Here is a 27,749-nt window from a genome sequence, read left to right as displayed (position 1 = left end):
GCTCATGAGAGACAGAGAACCTGATACATTTTCCCCTAAGAAATACAGCTCCAGTAACAGCTTCCTGCCCCTTACCCCCCACCCCCAACACTCCTTCAACATATAATTCAGAACTGTCTCTAGCAAATATTACTTTGGGCTCTAAAATAAGGTCCCTCCCCTCCCTGTAAAAAGGAAAAACTGAATAATGTTTCCTGAAAAATAAATGCAAATGTTTCCCTGAATGACATTTCTATTGTCTGTGACTTATGTGGCTTTAATGAAAGTATTTATATCAGAAAAATGAGAGAGGAAAGCATAAGGTAACCCAAATCTCTTTCTGGCTGGAAAAGCTCTCAAGTCACTGTAGATGGTTTTGCCAAAAAGGCTTGGCAAGAAGCAGTGATATTTGCAAATCGTTCAGTGAAACTGCTTTTATTTAGTCAATTTCATTCTGGTGTCCAATGGGTTCTCTGCACAGGGATATGTTTCTTAGACAATGACAAGCCTTACACCAAATTATGAGCTATAGCTGAAAATACTGTAACAGAATGTCACTCCTGATTTGTTTTCTGAGCTGGAGCTACGTGGTTAGAAATATCAAAGGGGTGATCCATGGGAGTGTAAATGCTCATTTTGGGGAGAGGAAAAACTTGAAATGGCTGTGGAATTGGGCACCACAGCAGACAAGCATGGCCAGACGGATCGTTGCTTGCTCCAGGAAAGGGAAGAGAGACGGTCTCCTGAGCCAGCTGGCGTCTGACCAGTGAGCTCCCCACCACTCCCAGCAGTGTTATTGCCTTCGTCACACATGGATCCAGCTTTGCAACCAAACTCTGCATCTGAGATCCAAGACAGGACTCCTCCCAGAGGGCAAAAATAATCTCTTCAGAGTTTACGGTTACCTAGCCAGAGGAGAGCCACTCTGTACTGGTTTGAGACAACAAAAAGATACTAAGTGCTTAGAGGAAACCGTGAGGAATGGTGTTGGGAGAATACCGGCTTTGGAATCAGACAGAGCAGCTTCAGAATATTAGATGTAGCCTAGAACCGTATGGAAGCATTACCACCTCTAAAATCCTCACTTTGCCCATCTGTAAAATGGGGAGACTTTTTGTGGTATTAAGCTGCTCTGAGATGTATTTAATGTGTATAAGGACCCAGTGCATGCCAGCATGCCCCTTTCTCTGGTTCTGAGAGTAGGAGCAGTTCCTTCATGCCCCTCACTGGAATGTAAGGGTTATCTACTCAAAGCAGCTTCTTCAGGCTGGAGGGAACATGTGCTTGATATTGGATCACATCACCAAAAGACAGTGACATACCATGTGAGCTACATGTATGCTCTGCAGGGTGGACTGCAGTGCACCAGGGGGAAAGGGAATCATTCAGCATCAGACCAATGTGGACTTCTGAGAGAGGGGGATCTGAGCAAGTTACTCAGCCTCACTAAGCCTCAGTCTGCTCAACTATAAAGTGGGGATATAATCCTATCACATTTTTATTAGAAATAATGTATATAAAATGCTTTACACAATGTGTTCAGCTCTCAGCACATGACTATTATAAATATTTCAGGTTTTGAGAATCCTCTAACATTCCTTCTTCATATCCTCAATTTAACTACACTTACCCACACACAATTTTACAACTGGTTTTATATTTTAAAATTGTGAGGGGAATAAATCTTATTTAATATATATATTTTTATCTTAATTATATTAAATTATATATATATATAATGTTATATATATATATATATATATATATATATATATATAAAATTTATTTATTTTTTGGGGAGAGAGCATGAAAGAGAGAGAATCCCAAGCAGGCTCCGTGCTGTCAGCACAGAGAGAGCCCCATGCAGGGCTTGATCATACCAACTGTGAGATCATGACCTGAGCCTAAATCAAGAGTCAGATGCTCAACTGACTAAGCCACCCAAGTGCAACCCTTATTTTAGATAAAAGGTATGAAACAAAAAATCCAAAAACCTACATGTTCCAAGGACCTCCTTAAACTGCATACCTATTTTTACAGAAGAAGAAAGGGATGCAAAAAATAAAAGTATCCCGACTACGTCAGAGAGAACTATGCGACTGTTGCCAGAAATACTTGGTAACTTGCTGTTTGTGTTAAATGAGGCAATTTTCTGACAGTTATACTATTGCTATATGTCTAATGTGAGTGTGTGCCTAATGGTCTTTGAAACTATCCCAAAGTGTGCAGTCCAGTTAGTACCCAGTGTTGACTGAGCCATATGTGTACTAACTTGTGTCAATATTTTGCTTATGATGATGGAAAACAGTCCCAGTTGTCTGAGGTTGTACAATACTTGCTAGGGCTTTGGAAGCAAAATCTCCCCTTAAGACCTTGATAGATGATGAGATCTTGTCTGAATTATAGTTAGGAAGTCATCAAAGGTACTCTGTCTTCTTAATCCTATGACATCTGCCTGTTCCATCAGGAAGATATAGTCACTAAATGTAAGACTGGCTCAGCTGCTTCTATCAGTGTAGTTTTTAAAAGCAGGGACACTTCTGTTCTTATTTCAGCTCTGCTAATTACCAGCTTTGTTACTTTGGAAACATTACACAATCTTCCTGAGCCTTAGTATCCTCATTGGGAAAGCCTGAGATAGTAATCCCAACTTCACAGAGTTGCCATCATGGTCAAATAACATAGTGTGTACAAAGACCTGAAGAGAGTACATAAAGGTGCATAAAGGGGGTTGAAAAATGACAACCATGATTACTACCATTATGAGTTCCTTAAGAAATGTTCAGTTCCTTTGTGATTCTTAAATGCTGTCAGGGATAAGTGATGGAACAAAGTGAAATCATTTGGTAGATTTTGCATCTAGGAAACCACTTAATGCCAGGCAAATTGGCCTGCTGTTGACTGTTTGAAGCATGATTCATTTTCAAAACTTTGCACTATTTTGAGAAGTTAACTATATCATGCATTCTTAAACAATTTTAGCAGCATAGCTTTTGCCAAAGAATGACATAATTTGACCTTCTTTGCGTAAAGGATAGGGACATAAAGATAATGAAGAAGAGAAGAATGGAAGAGCTTTATTCCAAAGGGACCAACCAAAAACAAAAAAGTTCAATGAGGATCTTTTAAGAGTTCCATAACTTTCATTAAGTCCCAACTTTTGCCGTTTTGCTAATTCATCTCCATTTCCCCATGCACATAAGCAAAAAGTCTATAAAAGCTTGTTGCTACTTGTGTACTATTAGGCAAGTCTTTTCATCTTTTGGTACCTCAGTTTCTTAAGCAGTCATTTGGGAATAAAATAATGCTAACTTGTAGAGTTATTAGGGATATTAAATAAATATTGACAATATTAATATTATAAGTATTCCATAAAAATAACTTAGCAATGAGTCTTTCTTTAAAGTCATATTTGAAAAGGAGTTAAAATCAATTAGTAGTAAAGTTCCTTCTTCCTTCAGATTTGCAACTTTAAAAACAAATATAGAAAAAAAAAAGAGTCCATGAGCTTAACCAGGGGAAGAAGTAGAATAAGGAGGTGGTGGTGGATTTGGCCATGGACAACTGGGAAGTGGGGAAAGTGGGAGAGTCTGAGGGCTGGCGCTCTGGATTTGCAAGAAGGAAGCAGAGGATGAGGACACCTCCTAGAGAGATGGAAAAGACCCCTATGCATGACCCTGTGGCAAGACACCGGGCCCTAAATGACCCCTCCCAGTGATGCAAATTCCCCATATAGAGATGTTAGACCATGTTCTCTTCAGAATGACCATCATCCAAAACACCAAAGGATGTTTTAACCAAACTCTTTGTGAACTTCACGGTCTTCACTATTCAATACACATTCTTCCCAGAGGACATTTTCCTTGTCATGAGCAAACATTTGATAATGTTACCTCACAAGAGAGCACCATGTTCTGACTGATAGGTGAAAGGGGTAGTTTTTAGGAACCGGCTCCAGACAGAAGGGTAATTCCCCATGAATCCATGCCTCATGCATCGACATATACACACATGCACAGGCACACAACACGTGCAGGAACTGCTTATCTAACACCGGACCATTTGGAAGAGAGTTTATCTAAAACATGGGGTTTCTGGGGGCGCCTGGGTGGCTCAGTCAGTTGGGCGTCGGACTTCGGCTCAGGTCACGATCTCGCGGTCTGTGAGTTCAAGCTCCGCGTCGGGCTCTGGGCTGATGGCTCAGAGCCTGGAGCCTGCTTCCGATTCTGTGTCTCCCTCTCTCTCTGCTCCTGCCCCGTTCATGCTCTCTCTGTCTCAAAAATAAATAAAACGTTAAAAAAACAAAAAATTTTAAAAAATAAGACATGGGTTTCTGGACAAGTAAATTTTACTCATCCAGCTAAATACCTCCATAAATAAGAAATGTCCTCAACATCACAGTCTAACTTCAACCAAATCAGTTATAAGCTACTCTCTTAGATTGTTGTCTTAAAAAGGGTGATGCCCCTCTTATCGTGTTTTTGAAGATGCCAACATTTCAGATTATGTTAATATTCCCCATGCCCCCCCACCCCAACCTCTCTAATTCTCCCTAGGAAATTCCTATCTTTTTCCACGTAGATCATGAGCTTCATGAGCAGAGAGGCCAATTCATCTTGGTAGTTCTTACAGTGCCTAGATGGAGGCATCCCACAGAGTAGACATTAGCAAATGTTTGAGTGGAAGGGAGGGAAGACCAGAAGAAAGAGAAAGGGAAATTAATGGAGGGAGGGAGACACCTGCATACCTTAATCCTAATAGTTGCACAGATATGACTGGGAAGCCCTCTCCAATAATCCCATTTCTATTAATATCTGCTACAAAGCCAAGCCAAGGCCTCCCAGAGACGTTTAATTTTTCAAGGCGCACTGGGCATACCACCCTTACTAGGGTCATCTCAACAGGTGATAAGCTCTTCTTTGCTCTACTGACAGAATCTCAGTTCATCAGAAAACACATAACCAGGATCCTGCAATCTGCTCAGAGCAGAGCCAGCATTAGAATTCAAAGCCCTAAAGCTGCAGGACAATGTTTTATCCCACTTTATATATGTGACAGCACATTGATATTATCAGACATTTAGTAGGTGCTCTATAAATAGTGGTTGAATGAGTCTCAGAAGTGAAATTAACTCTTAGGTTGGGGAAAACTATTATGATTAAGTGCTTTACCTGTGAAGAAACCAAAGCTTAAAGAGGTTAAGTATATTCCCCAAGATGTCGGCAAGAGCACAGCCAGCAGGGCTCCAAGTATAGTGTTACATTAGTCTGTCCCAACGTGAACAAGTGAAAGGCATCCTGTCTGCCCTGGTTGCTGCACAGATCAGAGAGCAATTGAGTGGAAAAGCAATGTGTCCTTGCTTACACCCTCAAGATCATACAAAATTTGCATATTCATAAAAAAGATTAATTGATAGTCATGCCCAAATAAATATGACTGCGTGATGTCAGAAATGCTCTTCTCCCTTCTTCAACTGATTTTCTGTGTGACTTTGACCATGACACCTGATCTTTGTCCCATCTATAAAATAGGGGCTGGGGGAATCAAGGATCTCTGCAATCTCTTAGCCAACTTTAAAATGTTCTGATTCTACAGCATACCTCCACATCTTTATCTTCCGGCATCACTTCTACCTGAAAGGCTGCAGAGATAGTCATTCTCTACTCAGGACAAATATCTTACCACATTACACAGAGAACAGAGAAGACAGTAGAGTGATGTACTGTGGGTCTTTAAGCTTTATCATAGAACAACCAAAAAGAGGGAGATCTTTTGTAAATCCTGTCAACGTCGTGTCTATACCAAGAAGAACTTCTAAACAGAAGTGTTGTGAATTCCAAGCAAAAGATTCATGATATTGGGGAGGTGGGAGGTGAGGAAAACCCTTCTACTAATCCGAAGTAAAACAAGAAGTACTATAATTTGAGTCTGGAGGTTTTTTGTTCTTTTTCTCCCCGGGAGCTATCTGCTCCGGCTTGATGCTATTGTTTTTCCCAAGAGAGAATGCAGCTGTTGCTGTATGTCTGGGGGGAAGATATCCATCACCCAGAACGTATCACAAGCTATTAATAATGTATCATTGCAAATCTACCTTGTCTCAATAAACACCCTGTCTCCAAGTACAGATAAAAGGTCCAGCAGGCAGATGTTGGGATTTATTATCCTCACATTTCCTATTTCATATTTCTCTAAGGATGGTGTCCAGTATCAGGCTTATCCTGTGGGTAGAGTAGGAAGAGTAAACTAACATTTGCTTAGTAACTTCTGTGTGCCAGATGATTATATGAAATTATATCAATGGCCCTGAGAAGTAGGTTTTAACAACCCCAATTTGCAGGTGAAGAAACTGATGCTCAGAGAGGGGAAGTAACTTGTCTAGGAACACTCAGCTTGCAAGTACCAGAGAGGAGACACCATCTCCCAGGTGTCTGGCTACAGAACTCTTTCTCTGTCCTCTGTAGCTCAGGATTACATCAGCGGCAGTTTTACCTTTCCCACTCTACTTCCATAGTTCTGTATATAATAGGTGCTCAGGCAAGCCTGACCAAATTTTAATTTTTGAGAAGTGAACATGGAATATGTCTTTGAGGACTGCTGTCTGAAAAGGGATTCCTACACATGAGCAGGGATGTGAAACTGCAGCGCACGAAGCCATCTCCCAAAGAGGTGGTTGATTCCTGAGGTTTCCTATTTCTTTGCCTCATTCTTCATGTTGTTTACAGTGTCTGCGATTGAGCTGATAGAAACGCAGCCCTTTTCTATCCCTTCACTACGGAACATTTCAAGTTGCACTTATGCTTATCCATTTCAGTCTTCCCTGCTTGGTTGAGGAGGGGGTGTTACACATGTGCCCTTCACCTCATATTTTAGCATTTCACACAAGCGATGGGAGAAACAGACAGACCAGCGCTCTTACCCTCTATGCCCTTGCCCTCTCCACCCACCGCATGCTTAGCTCCTTTTCAAGAGACAGGATGGAGTTGTTTGACATTCAGGTGGCCATGATTCACTGCTGGACGGGGTCACACTGTTCTGAAAAGTAATGAGCATCTATTAGCGCACTGTCCAGAATGAGGCACGAGACCAGCCCACCTCAACCATGCAGTTGATCTGGGAAAAGGATACAACACCCACTCCAGGAGCCCAACTGTTATAGATTCAAAGAGGAAAAAGAAAGGCAGCCCTCACTCCAATACGATTTCCTAAGAGGTTCTAAACTGGGAACCACAGAGTAATGATATCTGAGCTAAGAATATAATTGATGCTATATTTCTCCATAATCATTGCTATTGTGTATATACTCTCCTAGGTCCACGAACCCAGAATGGAAGAGGGAACATGGGCACTGAAACCCCATCCAAATTTCCAGCTACTCTCACTAGATTACATTCCCCTTGAAGGAAGGGCAAGTGCTGACAATTGTACCACAGCTATGTTAGTGATTCCAATGGAGTGTGCTGGCAATTTTCATGTTCAAATCTGCCCTTTTAGGTCACATTTGTATAGATGCAAAAAATGAGGCTTGGAAAGAAGTCAGGTAACTTGCTCAATGTATATAGCTGATAAAAGGCATAGTTGGGATTTCACCATAATTTAGAGAAAAAAAAATGCATTTCTTGGTATCTGTGCCTCAGCTGCAGCTGTTTAGGAAAATGCAGCATATATGCTTAGTCCTCAAGGAATTAAAAAGACAAACTCAAATTCCCTGGGTATCTACATGCCCTTGAAGGAAAGCACTCATCCATTTCCCTTTGAAGCAGCTTCCAGAGATAGCCAGAGTGTTGTGCAAGGGAGTTCTTGTAAAAATAGGCACCGCTCACTGGGCTCCATTTCTGCAGCCCCAGAAGGATGTAAAACCCCACGTGGTCATAAGAAAACTGAACAATTTTACTGACAAATTAAAGGTTTGGGAAGCAGCAGGAGAAACTGGTCAGCTACAACTTCAGAGAAAAGTGCACTGAACATTTCAAAGCCTTCACTTCAATTATGGAGGGAGCCGCGGAGGTCTGGGAAGTGGTCCCCAATGGGTGTGCACCCAGCATTAAATATGTGTTCTTGCACTCAGCAGGGCTTGAGCTCTTTTAAGGAGGGACTGGATAGTAGGAGAGGGAGGGGTGGAAAAGAGTGAGAGTAAGAGAGAGCAGAGGTGGGAGGGGTTCTGAAACATCTGCCAAGGAGAAGTCTTGCTCTGGTCATCAAATGGTACAGCAAACGAATGGGATTTTACAGATGCTGCTTACAAAGGGAGGACCGCAGTGAGCGAGGAACTGGTCCGAGCTCCTCGTTCCTTGGCAATAAAGACTGGCATTGGCCGAAAAAAATGAATAAGCAAGAAATATCGGTGAAACATGTCCACATAATTTTAACGCACATTTTATATGTATAATATATAATGCAAAGGATCATCACTGTTTCTATTCTTGTATCCATATTTTATAGAAAACAGACTAAAGTTCAGAAAGTTTAAACAAGGTAATTCATAAATGGCAGACCAATCGCCATCTTTTCCTTAGTCTTTTGAACCATTTAGGAGCCGCCGAGATGCATTTTTCTCCAGGAAGTCCTCCTTATTGCTTCAGGTGTGGGTTAAGTGCCACCATGGCTGTGTTTCTACTCTATCCCAGTACCTGCCATTTGTATTCTAAGGGTCTTGAGATCTCTATCTCCTCCACTAGACCTTAGGCTCCCTAAACTAGCCAGCTGCCAGGTTTATTTACTGTGTCACCCCTAGCCCCCAGCACAGTCCATGTGCAGTATGAAAGTGAGGTTTTGAATGAACCATCTTGGATCTCTCTTACTCTCCTTCTTACCCAAGGTCCACACTCTGGGTTTTTATGTCTATCCTCTTCCTCTTCATCCTCCTTCCTCTCTATTACCTCATAAAACCCTGTCAGCTGCAAGTCAAGAAAATTACTCAGTACATGACTTCGCTACAAGGCAAAAATAATAGAAGAGAGGGCCATTCATTTTCCATCCCAGTGATGTCTGCCTTTGAGTAACAGAAATAACTGTCGTTTATTGAGATGCAAATGATAACAGCAGGGTTGACCATAACAGCTGATTTTCCCTGAGTATTTAGCCTGCCCCTTTCCTTTTGCAAGTATTTCCTCATTTAATTCTTCCAATGGTCATGAAACCCTACGAAGTATCATCATCCGCTTTCATAAGCGAGGCTCATAGATGCTAAATCCTTAACCAAGAACACACGACAATAATTTGTAAGTACTTCTATCTAATTCGGAAGTCAATAAGGTTTCTCTTACATCAGCTGCCTTTCTAATATGAATAACTGCAATGGTCATACACTGAGCATCTCCTGTGTGCTTTATACTTCATGTATATAAGTCATGTAATGAGTTAATGCACCCAGAAATAAAGTTAGTACCTCTTTATGGATTGATATACGAGGAACTTATGGAGCTAAGATGATTTGGAGAGGTTAAGGCAAGCAGCTATACCTAACGACCTCTTGAGTAACAGACAGTATTCTGAAGATTTATGAGCAAAATATCAAGGAAAACTTACAAGTCTTTAAGCACAATTTTATTACATAATGAAGGCAGGGACTCCTCCATCTTTGCCTAAGGGTTGTCTCCGTGGGGCTCCACAATGTGGCAACTCGGGCATATGGCCCTCTTCCAAAGGAAGGCCCTGCTCCTTGTGGCTGACAGGCCATGTCTCAACACAATCTCTTTAGATTCACGATGGAATGGCAATTATTTAAAATTGGCTCAGGTCTGCATACTCCACTGGATTCCTTTTTATCCCACTTTAAGTGTTTCCCTTGGGACCGCTTAAACAGCTCTATCTTTTTAATGACAAACTATCCATCGACAGGACTGGAAATGAAATCAAGCTTTTGTTTAGCAACCAGTCTGTTTATTTATTTTCCAAGTTCATGAGTTTATATGTATGCTGCTCTTAATGGGCAGTGCATAAAAATGCCTCTTTTTATTTTCTTTTCATTTGCATTGTTGCTGATAATGGCTATTATCAAGCCATTAGAGGCAGAAAAGTACCGTTTTTGCCTTCCAAGATGGGTTGCATTTGTGTATGTGTGTTCTATGCAGATTGGCCAATATGTTAAACTTTCTTTTTTACTTCTTTCTCTGATACAGATGGCTTAATGTCAGCCACATGATTTTTCTCACTTATGCATGGAATTATATACATATATACTTATGTATATAATTATACACATATGTACGTGTGTACATATATGTGTATGTAGATGCACACGCACATATTCACATACACATATAAACACTCACACACATGTGTATATACACAAACATTCATACATACACACAGAAAATCTGCTTTGTCTTTTTTTTTAATTTAAATTCAACTTAGTTAAGATATAGTGTAGTATTCGTTTCAGGAGAAAATCTGCTTTTTCAATCAAAATGAAAAGTCTGTGCCAGGGATGTGAAATGCATTCTACACCACATCAAAATCTGAAGCATTGTTATGTAAATCTATGACACCACGGTCTTGTTTTAAATAAAAGGCATGATGGACTGAGTCTCTCCCATAGGTAGCCCATTTAAGCTTTCACGGTTAACTAAAATCATTGTTGTATGTGTTGTATCTGAGAGGCACAATCATATGGATAAAAACTAAGGAAAGTCATTCTTTATTCAGATGTTTCCAAATGTCTACTTAATGTAAAAACACAAAAGAGTCAAATTTGGGAACTTATGTTTCAAAAGATTTCATCGATTCTTGAAAGTGGCATTTGTTTAGATTATTTTATGGGAGGGTCAGAAGAAGACATTCACTTTTGTTTTCGATAGCATTTTAGGTGAGATGGGTAAAATGAAGTTAACTAGCATTCATTGGATATTACATGTCCTAGGTCTTTTATAAATATTATTTGACATTGTCCTCTATGAAGAAGGTCATTCTTTAAAATATACATCACTTCTATGAAGTAGTATTTTCACTTTATGTGTTGGTGGAGCTGAGAATCAAATGTGACTGTTGCCAACTAGCAAAGCTCAGATAGACAAGGCCCCAAACATGAAAGGCCCAGTTGTCTGGTAGATTACGAAAGCTAAGCTCAGGGGCACCCAGGTGGCTCGGTCAGTTGGGCGTCTGACTTCGGCTCAGGTCATGATCTCATGGTTTGTGAGTCTGAGCCCCGGGTCAGGCTCTGTGCTGACAGCTTGGAGCCTGGAGTCTGCTTCAGATTCTGTGTCTCCGTCTCTCTGCTCCTCTCCCACTCACACTGTGTCTCTCTCTTTCTCAAAAATAAATAAGCATTAAAAAATTGTTTTAAAAAAATGCTAAGTTCAGTCTTGCCCTGGAATCAAGGCCTGGAGTAACAAACTATATTAGAACAGTGGTTGTCAGCTGGAGCATTTTGCCCTCCCAGGGGACACTCGGCCATGTCTAGAGACATTTCTGGTTGTCACACTGGAGGTGGGGTGCTACTGGCATATAGCAGGTAGAGGCCAGGGATGCTATAAGCGAGCCCTCCCCAACAAAAAAGCATCTGGCTTTTTTGTCAACAGTGCTGAGGCTGAGAAAGCCCTCCTCCATCTAAGACCCCGATGTTCCTCTGTATTTTATCACTCCTGTCATTTTATATAGATCAGCATTCTAACCACGATCTGGGAGACAAATGTAATGTTAGCATGTGCATTGGAAAGAAGCATGGGGTAGGGGGACAAAATGCAAACCCTGACTCTGCTACCTACAGCTTGTACCTCATGGGGGAATGACTTACCCTCTTGATGACCGAGTTTCCTCATCCGCGAATTAGGGAAATACTAGCACAAACCTCATGCATGGGGTTCTTCAAAGGATTAAGTGAGAGAATTTGCATGAAGAGTTTAGTGAGACAGTTTAGTGAAGGGTAAATGTTCAACCACTTCACTGTTATTCTTATTTTCACTGCTGTTATTATTACTTCATGACTTATTTCCATTTTCTGGAAAGCACTCAGTTTTTAATACTACCTTCATTTTTTTAAGAAAGCTTTTATCTCAAGGTTAGGTAGACCTGCTTTCACTCACGTTTGATTGCAGACTGCAGCAGAATCAGAATAAGGAAAGGGCCAAGCTGCAGGAGGAAGCTGTGGGCTATTTTTGGAAGAAACACTCTTCTATGCACAACTCCACAAACCCTTTCAATATGGTATCTTCAGTATCTTCCTGAGAGAACCCAAAGCTCCTGGAGAGTCCTGGTCCTCTCTACATAGTAGAGCAGCATCTCTACAGCTAGGATACATCTAGCATGTAGGATTGGGGCTTTGCCTTCTTCCCACAGCCGTCATTACCCAGCTAAGGAGAGAATCAGGCAGTCTGAGGGAGCTCACTGCAAACCTCTTGGGTGACTTAAAATCACTGTCATCAAGCATGAGGAAGACTGACTGGGCTAGCGGGAGGAAATGGGTGAGGGTGGAAGAAGGGAGATAGAAAGCATGAACTAGGTATTGAAGAACTCAGGGTTCAAGGAATTTGCTCAAGGCCACACTGCAAATATATGGAGAAACCAAAATTAAAAGCCCAGAAATCCTTCCTCTCAAGCCTTCTGCTATTTTCCTCTGACTAAAAGGAGTTCCCTGATTAGAGAAGCTATCAACAGGATCCTGAATCCAGGTACTTACAAGAAAGGCAGATAGAGGCAATCTTGTTATTGATAAAACATTGTAAAGAATGAAATGGAATGTGTTGTTTACTGCCTAGTACAGAAAACAGAGAAATAAGAAATATCCATCAAACTCTCCCACATAGAAAGTAAACTTTCTGTTGAAAGATAAGAGGAAACTCCTGTGTTAGATGTCAAATCCTTCTGTTAGTTGTTTTCTGCCTGCGGGTGATTGGGCAGCAATACCCCTGGGTAGACGTGGCTTGTAGCTTCGTTTGCCATTTGGGAGATGCCATTCCATCATTTGGGGCCTCATAAATGACTGGAAAATTCCGTGGGCAAACTGCCATTCTAACTAGTGTGCATCAGTCTCCAAAAGGAAGAGTTATTATAGAACTCAGAAACATATTTGAAGTTTGTCAGTGACATTTATGGAAATGGTGCAGTTTACCATCACCATCACCACCACCATTGCCACTACCACCACTGCCATCACCCCAAATCATTATCCTTGTCTTCATCACCAACACCACGGCCACCACCACCACCATCAACATTATCACCATCATCATAACCCATCACCACCCATCATCTTCATCGCCACCATCATGATCATGATCACGACCCACCACCACTGCCATCATTATTGCTACGCATCAGGAACTGGGTTTTCATTAAATATTTCATTCAGCACTCACAGCATGAGGTAGGTGGTCTTAGTCATTAACATTCCTTTCTTTATAGTTGTGGCAATTCAGACTCAAATGGGTGAAATAGTTTATCAGGGATCATACATGGCAGGACAATCCCCAGTACACAGCTGCTTGTTAACATTGTGCCCCTTCTTGTGGGACTGATGCAAAGGTTCTGTCCTTCATTTAAACTACCCCAAATCCTCATTATTGGTGTATCTCTTATGACAGCATATTCTGAGTTTCATTATGCTTATTAGTATACAGCTAATAAGACATCCCAACTAGCTAAGAAATGAGAGGGTAGAGTCTATTATATCCCAGCACATAGTCAGCACTAATACATTGCAATACTTAAATGGTTGCAATACTGGTGGCCTTTGGATAAATTTTACAAGATTCTGAATCTTTTCCTGGACCCAAATCAAAGCATTAAAATATACATTTATCTGTCTGGTAAGGTAGTAGCTGAAACACTCCCAGCTTGAAAAACACAAGATACGGTGAAAAACATGTGTTTTACTCCAAGACTGACCAAGTTAGATGTTTTGTGTTAAAAAAAAAAAAAAACAGACAAAAAATCCTTTCCACTAGGGATAGAACTCTTGATTTAGACTCTGTAGGAGCCTTGGGCTCAGGGCCACGCCACTCTGTTCTACCTCACTATGAACTATCAGTCTCTTGCAAGGTTAGAGCCCTCACCAGGTCATGGTTAACTCACTTGTTTACCAGGCAGTGAGCTCCTGAACAGCAAAGACATTTACTCACTTTTTTCTTATTCCCTATTTTAGCACAAAGCCTACCACACAATGGATGCTGGATGAATTTTTGGAGGAATGAATGAATTTGTTCTTTTTTAAAAATTTGTTCTTTATTTATTAATTTTCTCAACTGTGAAATGCAAGGAAGTATGTTAGGTGAGCCCCAGGGAACAGCTCCAGATCTCACATGATAAAAGGGTATGAGAATCCATTGTTATTAGGTCTGATTCAGAGCAGTGATGGCTGAGGTGATTTTTGCTCCTATGAAGTTTTGGAGAAGATTAAAAAAAAAAAGCTTAATCGGCTGGCTGAGCCATTAATTTGGCATTATCTTCATCTTTTCAAATGAGAGGCAAAACTACTGCTTAGGAAAGAACCCAGAGGATGCTCTAGTTTCTTTTTCCCTTTTCTTCAATTCGAATATTACAGAGCAAGGTCAACTACACTAATCACAACTTCAATCCCCACCCTTCCACCCCCATAGCATTGTGAAGAAGGAGAAGTAGTGGAGACTGGAGGGGGGAGTAGGAGGGGGAAAAATGATGATGATGAGCCTCTACAGGTATGAGTGTGAGTGCTGGCAAGACAAAGCAGGGAAAGATTGCAATTGAAGACACCCTTGCCCTCCACCTGAGGTACAAACAAGGTGGAGAGCCAGTTTCCATCAGGTCCCAGACAGGTTCCATCAGGTCAGCTAATTCAACTGGCCACTCAGGCTATACCCAGATGTGGGCCTCTCAAATCAGATTTTCACCAGCTTTAGGGAGGAAAGGCTCAGCCACACACAGAATATAAGATCAGTAGACAAGGGAAATTTGCAGCATCTCAAACGCCTTCGACAAACACAGACCCAAAAAATCCAGCACACATTTTCTCCACATTTTCTCCATTTGTGGAGAAATGAGGGAGGATGGTATGGTATCATTAGGGCTACATTCTTGGGGAGAAATTTTTTAACGGTTTAGGGCAAAAACCAGAGGACTGAACTTTCCCTTGTCTACAAAGAGAGTCCAAAAGAGCTAGCTCTGGAGATTTACAGACTCTGGAGACATACCATGGTCACTTTTTCCCTGACCACCGCGGTGCTTCATAATGGGTCTCCCAACATTCATTCTTATCTCCTTCCAACTCATTCCCCTCACACCAAGGAGAGAAATTCAAGACTGACTATATTATTCTCAAGCTGAAACACTTCAGTGCCTTTATAGTGTTTGCCTTTATAGTGTTTTAATTTATTTTAAACATTTATTTATTGAGGGGGGGGATTGCGGGGGGAGAGAGAGAATCCCAAGCAGGCTCCGTGCACTGTCAGTACAGAGCCAAGCACAGAGCTTGAACTCACAAACCCTGGGATCATGATCTAAGCTGAAACCAAGAGTTGGACCCTTAACCAGCTGAGCCACTCAGGCACCCCTATAGTTTTTTAGAGTAAATAACAGAATATCAACAATTGTAGCAGGGTCCTGCATGACCTGGCCACTGTCCATGTCTCCAGAGTGCCCACACAACTCTTCCTTTTGATCTCTGGGTTCCAGTTACATCAGCTTCTCTTTACTTTCTCAAGCACTTCATGGAACCCTATCTTTTCATCTACTTACTCTTGACACAAATATCATCTGTCCTTTAGACTCAAATCTGTCTTCACTCCTCCAGGGACATTTGCTCTGAAGAATCAGTCCCAGTCAAGGCTGTCTCTCTATTATACACCCTCAAAGCTCCCTGAGCTTTTCTTTCATATCACTGAAACTCAGATGAGTAAGTTGTAAGTCTATACATGCTTTTGCAACCTCTACCTCAGTCACATTGCTTGCAACATGGTAAGTATTCAATAACTATTTGTTCAATAAAAGTTGTGAAATGGAATGTTATCTCAAAAAAAAAAGAAAAAGAAAAAGAAAAGAGAAAGAAAATAGAATCAGGGATACCAGTGAGGCTAGTTGGAGAACTGCCATGTTAATGGTCCCAATATCTCAACTAAGAGTCAAATAAATTGATCTATATTTCTGAGAGTCAAATAAATTGATGTGTATGTGTGCATACACCTTCCTAATTCTGCCTTGGTAGCTTAGTATAATATATCCAGAGGCACCACAAACATGTTTTTAATTCTGACTTGAATACAGGAAAAAAGCCCTATCAGGAGATAGGGATTTTAAATTCTGGCTCCAAATTGACTAGTTGTATGACCTCTGTTTATTACATTATTGCTCTGAGTTGCTAATTCTCATTTATAAACGATGACACATTCCTCTCTCAATGACTTGAATAAGTCCTATTGTGTGCAACGCTAAGGTAGAAACCTAGTGAAAATATAAGGCTCCAACTCAGCACTTGGGAACCTTCCAGTTTAACAGGAAATAGGCATATGAATAAATCTTCACAGTAATAAGGTAAGTGCCATTTTCAAGGTTTGGATAAAGGATTTGGGGAACAACCGAAGGAAGCAACTTCAGGGTACTGTTTGGAGGAGTCAAAGATAGCTCTACTGACAGGGATGCTTTGAGAACTGAGTTAAAGGATGAACTCACCTACCATAGACAGAACAGCAGACACCAGCTCTGGGGCCAGAAAACACTTAGTGGAAATCATACTCCACTTCTCATTCACTGACAGCAGATTTCCACTTAACTCTCTAGGATCACCTTCCTCATCCATAAAATGGAACTTAATAGCCCCTCCTTTGCCATGTTAGGGTGGGATTGGCAAATAAATACTACACACAAAGTACTTCTTGTCAAAAGATCGGACTCACAGGTGCTCAATAAATTGTATCTGGATGTAACCATTCTTCCTATGCTCCATTTCAGTGACTGGCAGGTCAGAGAGCATGCTTTTAACGGATTCATATTTCTGAGGGGAATGGTTTGCATAACTACACTAAGGGGCAAGGTAAGACAGCTGAGTGTTGTCTCTTTGATGTGTTTGTCCCAAGGCAATCCTCACAGGCTCCTGCAATATCAGTTTCCTTGTAATATCAGGAAATTACAGAATGCCATGGGGGGTTTGCAGGGGAAAACAGCAATGGTGAACCTGGGAGAGATTAGATGCATGCAGATTCCTGCTAGGTCTCACACCAGGGCCTAGCAGAGGCAGTGTGGCAGGCCTTGTTTATTACCTCTAATAGCTTGAATGGACCACCTTGACCCTTTGGGGAAAATGGAGAAGGGCTGAATGGCATGGAGAACATGAAGTGTTTTCACGCAGAAAGAGAGAGAATCCAGCAGAGATGACAAGAGTGTAACTATCAGGGGTCCAAGTAAATTTGTAAATTTCTAGGTTCAGATTTCTGAGAGAGGGACACTTGGGCTCTAGATGCTTCTATATTGAGAACAATCAGGCCTCAACAATCTATCAATTTTCACTCATCATCCCAGACATCTCCCTCTCTAGAATGCTTTCTCTGATCCCTTAGGTCAGCTCTTTCCCTACCCCTGCTGACCCAGTACTGATTCTGTGTCCTTTGCAGCCATCACATTGAATGAGATGAATTTAGAGAGGACCTCCGTCTTTGTCTCTCATGCCCTCTCCAAATCTGCCCGCCAAGTGCAATCTCTTTCTCTGCCACTGGATAAATACAGCAGGAGCACCCAAACCTTTTTTGTCAGTCTTAGGTCATGCAAACAGTTCTCAGGTCAATTGGATTCCCCAAAAAGCATTCTCCAGCAATGCAATTATAATATCCAGCACCATGGAATAATCAAATGTCAACTGTGTTTTAAAGTTGGGATTTCTCCTCCCTCCCCAGCCAGGCCCTAGTGCAGACATAAGAACTGCACTTTCAGAAGGAGCACAGGTGCCCAGTTTCTTCTTTCTCTTCTTACCCAGGGATTGGACTCTTAATTATCCATCGAAGTTCCTGAGCCTTACTATGGTGGAAGGAACTGTAGTAAGGGAAAGGGGCATAGCATAGTTGTTATCTGGTTGGTGGTCTTGTACTTGTGTGGCATGCCTGAGATGTCCTATTTACATTTTATTAATGTTTACTTATTTTTGACAGAGAAAGGGAGAGTGCAAGTGGGGGAGGGGCAGAGATAGAGGAAGACAGAGGATCAAAAGCAGGCTCTGTGCTGACAGCACAGAGCCTGATGTAGGGCATGAACTCACTAACTGTGAGATCGTGACCTGAGCAGAAGTTGGACGCCTGACAGAACCACCCAGGTGCCCCTGTGATTATCCTATTTAAAACAGACTCTCCAATAGCATTTTTTGGATCCTTGAAAGACCCACAGCCTCCATTAGTGGTCTTCTCTCATCCACCTTCCCTTGCCATGGCTAATCCATCTCTGTTTTGGATGGTCTCAGACTCGTTTTCAGTCGCTAGGTACCCAGGTTCTCTGCTGGGATCTGTTCAACCCTACGGGCAATCCCGTTTGCAAGCAACCTAAGAAGATCCCAGGCCAGATCTCTCTCCCTTTGTGTGTTCACATGAGGGGGACATAGGACAACTTTTGTAGATCATGGTAAATGCTCATACAGCATTTGTGAGGTCAGCTTCAAGAGTGCAGGCCACTCAACACATGGTTCGATACACCTCAACACATCTTCGTTCCATAGTGAGCACTTCTTTATTATTACTGTTGTTGCTGTTGTTTTCAAGTCAGGTGTCAAACACCAGGCTGCCATGCCATCAGAATTTCAAGAGACAGGGGTTCCTGGTTGGCTCAGTCGGTTGAGCACCTGGCTCTTGATATTGGCTCAAGTCGTGATCCTAGGGCCTTGGGATTAAGCCCTGAGATGGGCTCTGAGCTGGGTGTGGCCCTGCTTAAAATTCTCTCTCTTTCCCTCACTGCCCCTTTCCCTAGCTCGTGCTCTCTCTCAAAAAAAAAAAAAAAAAAATCAAGAGACAGTATATTAAAATGTCAGGGTGGTCCTGCCGAGGCCTACCACTGTCAAATCCCCCTAGTGTGGAGATGTGAAGGAAGGAAATACCCTTCTCCCCTTTTCATTGAGGAAAGCCAGGGAGACTCAAAGTAAACCAACAGCTCTCTGCAAGAGCTGCCTCCTTTCATTTCTCATCACTTTCACTGTAATTGAACCATTTAAAAACTATCATCCCAATTTGCCAATTCTAAGAGGTCTCTTGTCTTGAGATTTCAGCTGAAGTTCCTATTTTGACATTCCATGTTACCATAATCATCGATTATTCGGAATAGCTCCGTGCCAATGGGGACTATTTTAAGGGACTGCTGCATATGGACTTGCACTTCGTACACCGCTCTCTTATTTCTCAAACTGGAGAATACAAGACTTAATTCCCTTCACTGGTAATCATACTGAAAGAAAAAGAAATCAGGAGAGTGGGGTTCTAAATGAATAAAACTCTGCAAAGAGGTTTGAGAAATACTTCTAGAAATTTGTTAAATATACATTACAAAGTATTCTAATTATTCTGTAATTGGTCGAGGCTATGGTAGTCAAGCATGTTCCATCCAATCAAAGGAAAATAGATATTTGCCTGATGGACCAGACACACTCTTTAATCCTTTTAACAAGCATGCCATTATCAACAAAGCAACATAAATTTAAAAGCATCTCAGTAACATCGTATGGAAGGGATTATAAATGGAGAATAAATGTCAATTAAATACCCAGAATGGGAAAATATCATTAATGCCACCTATATTTACTTTTCTGCCTTAAGTATGAGATTTTACACAAGAAAACACTATAAATTAATCTATTGGTATATTCCTCAAGCATGAATCATGGAGGGTTTCAAGGACATGGCATTCGTTCTTGGGAACATAATTTTAGTGTTCTCTGTCTTTCTGACTAAACTGGGCACTGTTATCTGTGTTTCGCAGTGCCAGGAAAACTATGATAAAAAGTTGTCAAAGAAATGGATAAATTAAAGAATGGATGGGTGACTGGATCTCTGTCTATGCTGGGCATGGAGTGATGTATACAAAAAGACCATGAATTGAAGAACCTTGGGTCTAAAGGAAAAGAGAAGGCAGCTTTTAAAAATGAGGCAAAGACAAGGTAGGCAAAGGTGAGGCCTCCCTGGAAAGAGCTTGCAGGTTTGTGAAGCCTTCTCATTTCTCCTTGCGTTGGTTCTCAGGGTTCAATCCTGGCTCTCAATCTAGGGCTTTGGTACAGAGGGAGCCCTGACGATGATTCCTGCACTTGGCTGATGAGGGACTGAATCATTCCTGTAAGGTCTCCTCCGGGGATGTTGAAGGGATGATGGGAGAGGAGTGGTGTTCTCTCCATCTGGCAGCTCATGGGAGAAGGAGAAATATGGACAATGGAACAGGCGCTTCAAACACCAAGACAGATGAAAATTCATCAACCATCCATTCATCCAATAAACATTAGTTGAACATCTACTATATGCCAAACTTGGTTCCAGATTCTAGGGGTACAGAGTGAAGAAAGGCAGACATAGCCCTTGCAATTAGCAATTTTTGATCTAGTGGGGGAAACAGGCACTAAATGAACTAAATGTAAAATTCCAACTAAGACAAATGCCCTAAAATTAATTTTTAAACTATTAAGAGGATGAGTGGCTCTAAATTAGCCAGAGGAGACAGCAGTGGAAGGAGGTAAATTTTCTGATCCCAAACTTTGAACTATTTCTAGGGCATAGTTTGGCAAAATTGATAGTCCACTGCATGGTCTCCATTTTCTTTATATTTTCCCCTTTATATCATTGTATCCCCATTCACCTGATCTGGTCTTCTGGTTCTGAGTAATTTTTTTGTTTGTTTGTTTGTTTTTGATTTGTTTGCTTGTTTTTACCATTTGTGCCAAACATTGTTGATGGTTGATCTCATTTCATAGAAATGCCATGAGGTAGAGATTAGAAAGCGCAGTGGACCTGGGCCTTCGTTTGAATCCTAGCTCTGTCTCTTACCTCCTGTGTGCTTTTGGGGAAACTGCTAAATCTCTCTGCATCCATCTCCTTATTTAGAATTACTTTTTTAATAAAAGAATTTTATTGTGTAAGCCACATAAAAGCAACTTCAAATAGAATTCTGAAAAATAGCAAGGGAATGCACAATCTCATCTCTCTCATGAATCCATTGTTATTCTTACTTCTTTGCTTCCCATCTTCACAGATGTGGAACACCCTTGCATAGATATCTGGAGTATAATCTCAACATACTAGGCATTAGTCCGTGTGACCTTTGAGCCTTTCCAAAATTCTCATTTTGGTACAGGAAAAACAATTCCAGAATCCACATGTGCGTCCCTGGAATGCTGAGACACTGAATTACCTAGGACATGTCCTTAGAAAGCCCAGATGGTGGCCAGGGCTCTGCCTGGATGCCTGAGGTGCATAAAAGGGGAAGGCACCCTAAGGGAGGTCTCAGTTCTACAGGAAGGACACAGACACAGACAAAAGGGCACAAATGGGGTCTGTGATTTCAGCTCTAAATTGATCCTGATTATGCATTTGCTTTCTGAAGTAGGGAGAGGGAGGACTTGCCTTTTATAAGGAAGAGGTAGGGGGAAGCAAGCAAAAGCCCAAGAGAGACAGACCTAGGTGGGGAAAGGCAGAGCCACACAGCACTATCAGGAAATGGGGAAAGACAGCTTCAGGGCTGGAGGTGAGTGTGAAAAGCAGGGTCTGCAGAGCTGGCCTGAATCCTTGGGATAACTGGGGCCTCACTGGGGCCTCACTGGCCTATTTCAGGTCTTTCTCCAGTTGAGAACTATTTTATTCATTGACAGTAAATCCCATAATTAGCTTCTGAGGCTTAATAATAATACAACTAGTATATGTGTTTACTGGCATATAATATGAAAATTGGAAATCAGAGTTTAAATTGAACTTTACCTTTGAAAAAATAGCAATCATTTCCTACTTGAAAAGTAATACATTATTACCAGGAACAACATGAAGAAGTCATAAACACATTAACAGAAAAATGAATTACATATATACTATGTATACATATATAAGACATTTACAATATTTATCATGTGATGGGGTACTGACAATTTTACTTCCATGTTTTTATATTTTTGATATTGTTATTATATATAGATATGATTTTATTTGCAAACTTGGGATGTCATATATATATGGTTTATTTCTTCTTTTTCCAGTTGACATTATACTGAGAGTATTTTCCTCTGACATTAACCATTCTTAGAGCATAATATCTTTAATTGATGAATTTAGATGTATTATTCTTTATTGAAACATTTTTCCCTGTTGTCAAGGATTTAGATTATTACCAACAATTCTTTACTATCAGCAACACCGTGTTGAACAGTCTTGTGCATGTGACTTCCTGCAATTCATTCTTTGGATAAATTCCAAACAGATTAGTCAATCAAAAAGTATGGATATTTCAAGGCTCTTGATACTTAATGTTAAATTATTTTTTGCAAAAATTTAAATTTCTATCAGAAACATATGAGTATCATCTCATGGGACCCTTGCCTATCCTGGGTGTGTGTGTGTGTGTGTGTGTGTGTGTGCGTGCGCGCATGCACATGTCCGTAGAACGTTACTAATTTGGTTCTTCCACTAATATATCTTATCAGTGGGCTAATTCTCATTGTTCTTACATATTCTTACCACTTGCACAGTTTCTTTTTGTTTTGTAAATTTCCTGTTCATACTCCATGCTTGTTTGTGGAATACCTTCATTCACTTTCTTTTTCTGCCCATATCATTTTTATTTTATCTGCTTTCAAAAGGATTGTAAGTAACTTACAGCAAAAGACAAAGGTGCAATCAAAACATGAAAATCAAGCCAAACAAATCATGCTTCACACATGTCAGAGGAATATCACAGTTTAATAAGCACTGTCACCTGCATCCTCCTTTTGAAACTTCACCAGCTATCTGCGAAGTCTGCTAAGTACAACCCTCCTTACATAGATGTAGAAACTGAGGCTCCAAGAGAGGGGCTGGTGCTGGGACTAGAGAGTTGTCGGCCAGCAGCAACAGAGTTGTCGCTGTAGTGTACTTAATGTCAAACTTCACTGCCAGTTCATTCATTCAGTAAATATTTACTGAGGACCTGTTACATGCCAAGCACTGTTCCTGGCACTGGGGATACAGCAGGACACAATAGAGAGAAGGTATTGCCTTACATTTTAGAGGGGGCAGAGGACAGGCAACAAGAAAAGATGTGTGTTGTGTTAAGAGGATAAGGGCTAGGAAGAGAAATAAAGGAGGGGGTTTCAGAGTAAGGGTTTCAGAGTGGGGGACGCAGGCATTATTGCTTATTATGTGATCCTATCTCTCCCTCCAGTGTGTGCAAGACCGCTAAGTGTTAACATTCTCCTGTGCAACTAGGCTAGTGCTCTTTAAATGAAGACAGGGAGAGAGAGCTCAGGGGCTGCCGACCACCGCCACACCTCACCTCTCCCACGGTGTCATGCAGCCAAAATGCATTCAGAAGTCAGAAGTGAAATTGTGCAAATCCATTATTAACACTGTCTTCACGGTTACCTCCTGTTGAACTGAATAGACACCCATAGTTAGGCACGGAACTTTGGGGAGGAGTTGTAAATGACCGCAGCTGCTTCTGCAGGAAACCCAAAGGGGGCACAGCAGAGAAAGAGGTGGTGGCAGAAAAGCCACTGCCCTCTTGGAGGGTTCAATGTCATTTCTTGGGCACAACAAATAACTTTCCTGCTCTTCCATATGAAGCAACGGTTCCTCTGTTCAATTTTTTCCTTGATTGTGTAACTCTGATTACAAACACAGCCAACAGAATCCCAAGGCATTACTGCAAAGCTAAGGAGTCTCTGAAGGGCTAGGGAGTCAGCTCCACAAAAATCCCAATTCCTAGCATGAAACTGGAGAATGAAAGCCAAAAGCGCAAGAAAAGAAATGGGAATTCATGTCACATAGCTGTGGCTGGAGCCCAGAGCTGTGTCTGGAGCCTGCAAGATCACATTCCGAGATGCTGATTGGTTTCATAATGACAACCCAATCTTGGAGGGCAATGGAGCTAATCTCCATGGTCAAAGACGATGGTAACCCCCAGGAGACCTGAAAGGTTGTCTGGTATTCTCATAACACACCAAGGAGCCATCTGGTCTTCCCCATGCAGACCACGTAGATAGACAGTACCTTCACTAAACCTCTCTAGGTCCACACAAAACAAGACTTTTCTTTTAATTAAAAAAAAGAAAACCTAGTTGCTTTTTTTTTTTAATTGTGGTAAAAAAACAACATGAGATCTGCCCTCTTTAGCAAAATTTTATGTGTACAGTACTATTAATTACAAGCACAATTTTGTACAGCAGTATCTCTGGAACTTTTTTCATCTTGCATGACTGAAACTTTATACCCTTTGAACAGCAACTCACTACGTCTTTCTCCCCCTAGCTCCTGGCATGATTCCACTTACATGAAGTATCTGAAGCAGCCAAACTCATAAAAGTAGGAAGTAAATTAATCTCGGTTTTGAAGTTTCCAAGTTTTCTTTGCATGCTCAGATATTTTAAGAGGCAACAAACATAAGTGAGCACATACTGCATGCCAGGCATTGGTCAAAGCACAGCTGAAACACATATTACGTGCTGGGGAAGAGGGAATAGCTTCATTGATAGCATCACAATAGCTACCACCATCATACTTAGTAGTAAGCTCAAAGGTCTCCCTCAGCACACATACATACATACCTATACCCCAAGATGATAACAAGTCAGAGCCCTGAGTTGGCACACTTCTTTACAAGATGGAAAGACTAAGTGGTGCATGGGCATTGGAACCCTTAGCCCATCTGGTCCCACCCAGTGGCATTGTCTTTGTTAGTGCCCTTCAACCTGTAACTCTCAAAACTGTATCTAGCTGGGGCCTCTTACACTCAGTTAGGGCTTGCATGCTGGTATATTCACTTTTTCATTCAGTTGGGTATCAAACTACCATGCCAGACATTGTGCTGGGGACACAATGTCAAATAAGTCAGATAGAACCCTTGTCTTGGCTGGTATTATAGTAGTAATTGTAAAATAAGACACATCTTGCTCTCCAGAAATGCATGGTGTTGTGGGAATGGTAAGGGGTAATGTGAATTCTTGCGATTATCTGGGGCCCAGGAAAAGATCTCTGAGTGAGTGATGTTTAACCTGCTACTCCAATGGTATGTGTGTGTGTGTGTGTGTGTGTGTGTGTGTGTGTGTGAGAGAGAGAGAGAGAGAGAGAGAGAGAGAGAGAGAGAGAGAGATGGAGACAGAGAGAGACAGAGAGAGAGAGAAAGAGAGACAGAGAGAGCACATGGGTTTGAGTAAAGCCAGAACACAGCCCCTACTTCATTGTAAATTCCCCAGCCAGGGTCCTGCTTAGCTGTTTGCTTAGCATAGGGCAGAACGAGGCCCCTTCATCCAGGTGTCCCTGACCTCACTTCTGTTGTCGAAATCCCACACTTAGAAACATTTGACTGCTCCAGCTAGATTGTTATCTACATCAAAGAGAAGGAAAAGCTGAAAATGGAAACTAGTGAAGTAGAAAGGATGAATGTGGATGTTGAGTGAACGCAGATGGTCAGTGGGGAGTTTCCCTCCAGGACTGTTCTGTTTGTTTGTGAAAAGAGATAGGGGCCGTCCACGACTGCCAGCCCCCTATTCAGCACCAGATGGGGCTTTGTCCAGAAAGCCCATCTCTCTTTGTGTCTTCTGGGCTTTTGCTCCCACCAATTCCACTGTTTTTTGTTTGTTTGTTTGTTTGTTTGTTTGTTTGTTTTTTAATATCAAGACACAATACACTATAACATTATGTACCATATTAAAGGTTACACACGTTTTCTCTTTTACCCTTCAAGGCATTTCTTACATTGGAGACATTATCACTGTATTTTATACAAGAAGAAAATCAGAGTTAGGAAAGTGAGTTCCTTGTCCAACATCCCCGGTCATCGGGTATCAGAACTCAGTCAACTCCATGCTCTCCACTACAATGAAATGCCAAAGTTTGCAAAGGAAGATGTGAAGAAATAATCTAGAGATTTACTCTTAACACAGTGATGCATTTCTTTCCAATCTTTTTTTTCCTTTTTGCATAATTCGTGTTTACATAGTTGATACGTTGTGCATGAGTAGAATTTTACATCTTACTTTTTTCTAAAAAATGTAGTCTCATGAACATATTAGCATCATAAACTCCTGGTAACCACAACTATAAATGGTTTTACAGTGTGCATAGTATTGATAAATAGTATGGATATGTATACCATAGTTTATTCACACCAATAAGCTTTGGGTACATGTTTGGGTGATTTCCTTTATTGTTTGTATTGCTTCGGGGGTATAAGTAATGTGGCAATAAGCTTCTTTTTATATACAATATAGTTCACTGATCAGAGTCCAAAAATAGTAACATGTTAAATGCCTTGAAGTGACTTTGAAGCAGGACCTGATCCCTTTCTTTCTTTCTTTCTTTCTTTCTTTCAAGTTTATTTTGAAAGACACAGAGATAGCATGATAGGTGGAGGGGCAGAAAGAGAGGGAGACAGAGAATCCCAAGAAGGCTCCACACTGTCAGTGCAGAGCCCGACATGGGGTTCAAACCCATGAAAGCATGAGATCGTGACCTGAGCCAAAATCAGGAGTCGATGCTTAACCGACTGAGCCACACAGATGCCCCCGATCCCCTTCTTAGTAAAAGCCACATCTTTAGTAATTTTTCCTTAAGTGTGAAAAATACTAGTACCTAGCTAATATGTTTTATAATTGCTGGAGGACTAGTGTGCACATGTGTGTGTGCATACGTGTGTGTGTGTGTGCATCTGACACATAATAATATTGGCATTTGCTGTGATGACAACGTTGATCATGGTTTTCTGAGTCAGGTAGCAAGCTCCTCCTGGCTCTCCCTGCCTCCCCACTCTCCATTCCTCTTGTCCTAGTACTTGATAGAAAAGATAGACATTTACAATGAGTAAGCACCTTTTATGCACAGCCTCTATATCAGACACTGCACCCATCAACTTCTTGACTCCTCACCACTACTTTGCAAGGAAGAGCTTTAGAAGAAAATGGAGCTCAGAATGAAGTGATTGCCCAAAGATGATACAGCCAGGAAGTATTAAGCTGAATTCAAACACAGGTATCAGAAGCCCACTTTTTTTCCACGACATCATAGCATCCTTCTGAGAGAATCCCCCCATAACAAACAGCTAATGTGTGTGCCGCATGTAAGAATCTGTAGTTGATGTAATATAAATATATGTTTCACTCTCTTTTTGACAAGTCTGACATAATTCTTTCTGTATGGCTTTTCGTATACATCTTCATCACACGTCAAGGATGTTTCCTCTTAGCACCCTGCATTTCTGGCTTTCCTAGACTTCAGATGTCCCCCACCCCCCTTCACACTTCACATTTTGCTATGCAGCCTGCTGAGCTTGGCTGTGGTTTATGGGGAGGGAGGTTAAGCCGAGAGGCGCCAGGCACTGCTTCAATTACACTTTGCCTGTTCCAAGGGCTTTAATCATGACCTCTTTCTCAATGGATCCTTTCAGAAAGGCCAGGGGGAGAATAGGCAATTGGAAACCCTGGTAGTAATCAGGGTCCCAGACCTCCAACTCCACTGAGAAACATAGCTGGGGCCTAAGATTCATTAAAGGAGAAAGAAAACTAGGAGAGACTAGCCATTCCTGTAGGATCCATGTATATTGGGGGCAGGGTAGAGAATGTACAGAGACCATAAACAATAAGAGGAAAGAGGAGGTGACAATAATTAGCTTGTGGTTTTAATTAGGAGATCTCTTGGGCCAGATGTTCAAAGAAGAATGAAGACCCCTCCTGAGAT

The sequence above is a fragment of the Panthera uncia genome (genome assembly GCF_023721935.1).
Source record: "Panthera uncia isolate 11264 chromosome E2 unlocalized genomic scaffold, Puncia_PCG_1.0 HiC_scaffold_20, whole genome shotgun sequence".
NCBI classification, from domain to species: Eukaryota; Metazoa; Chordata; class Mammalia; order Carnivora; family Felidae; genus Panthera; species Panthera uncia.
Note: the sequence above shows the minus strand (reverse complement) of the source record.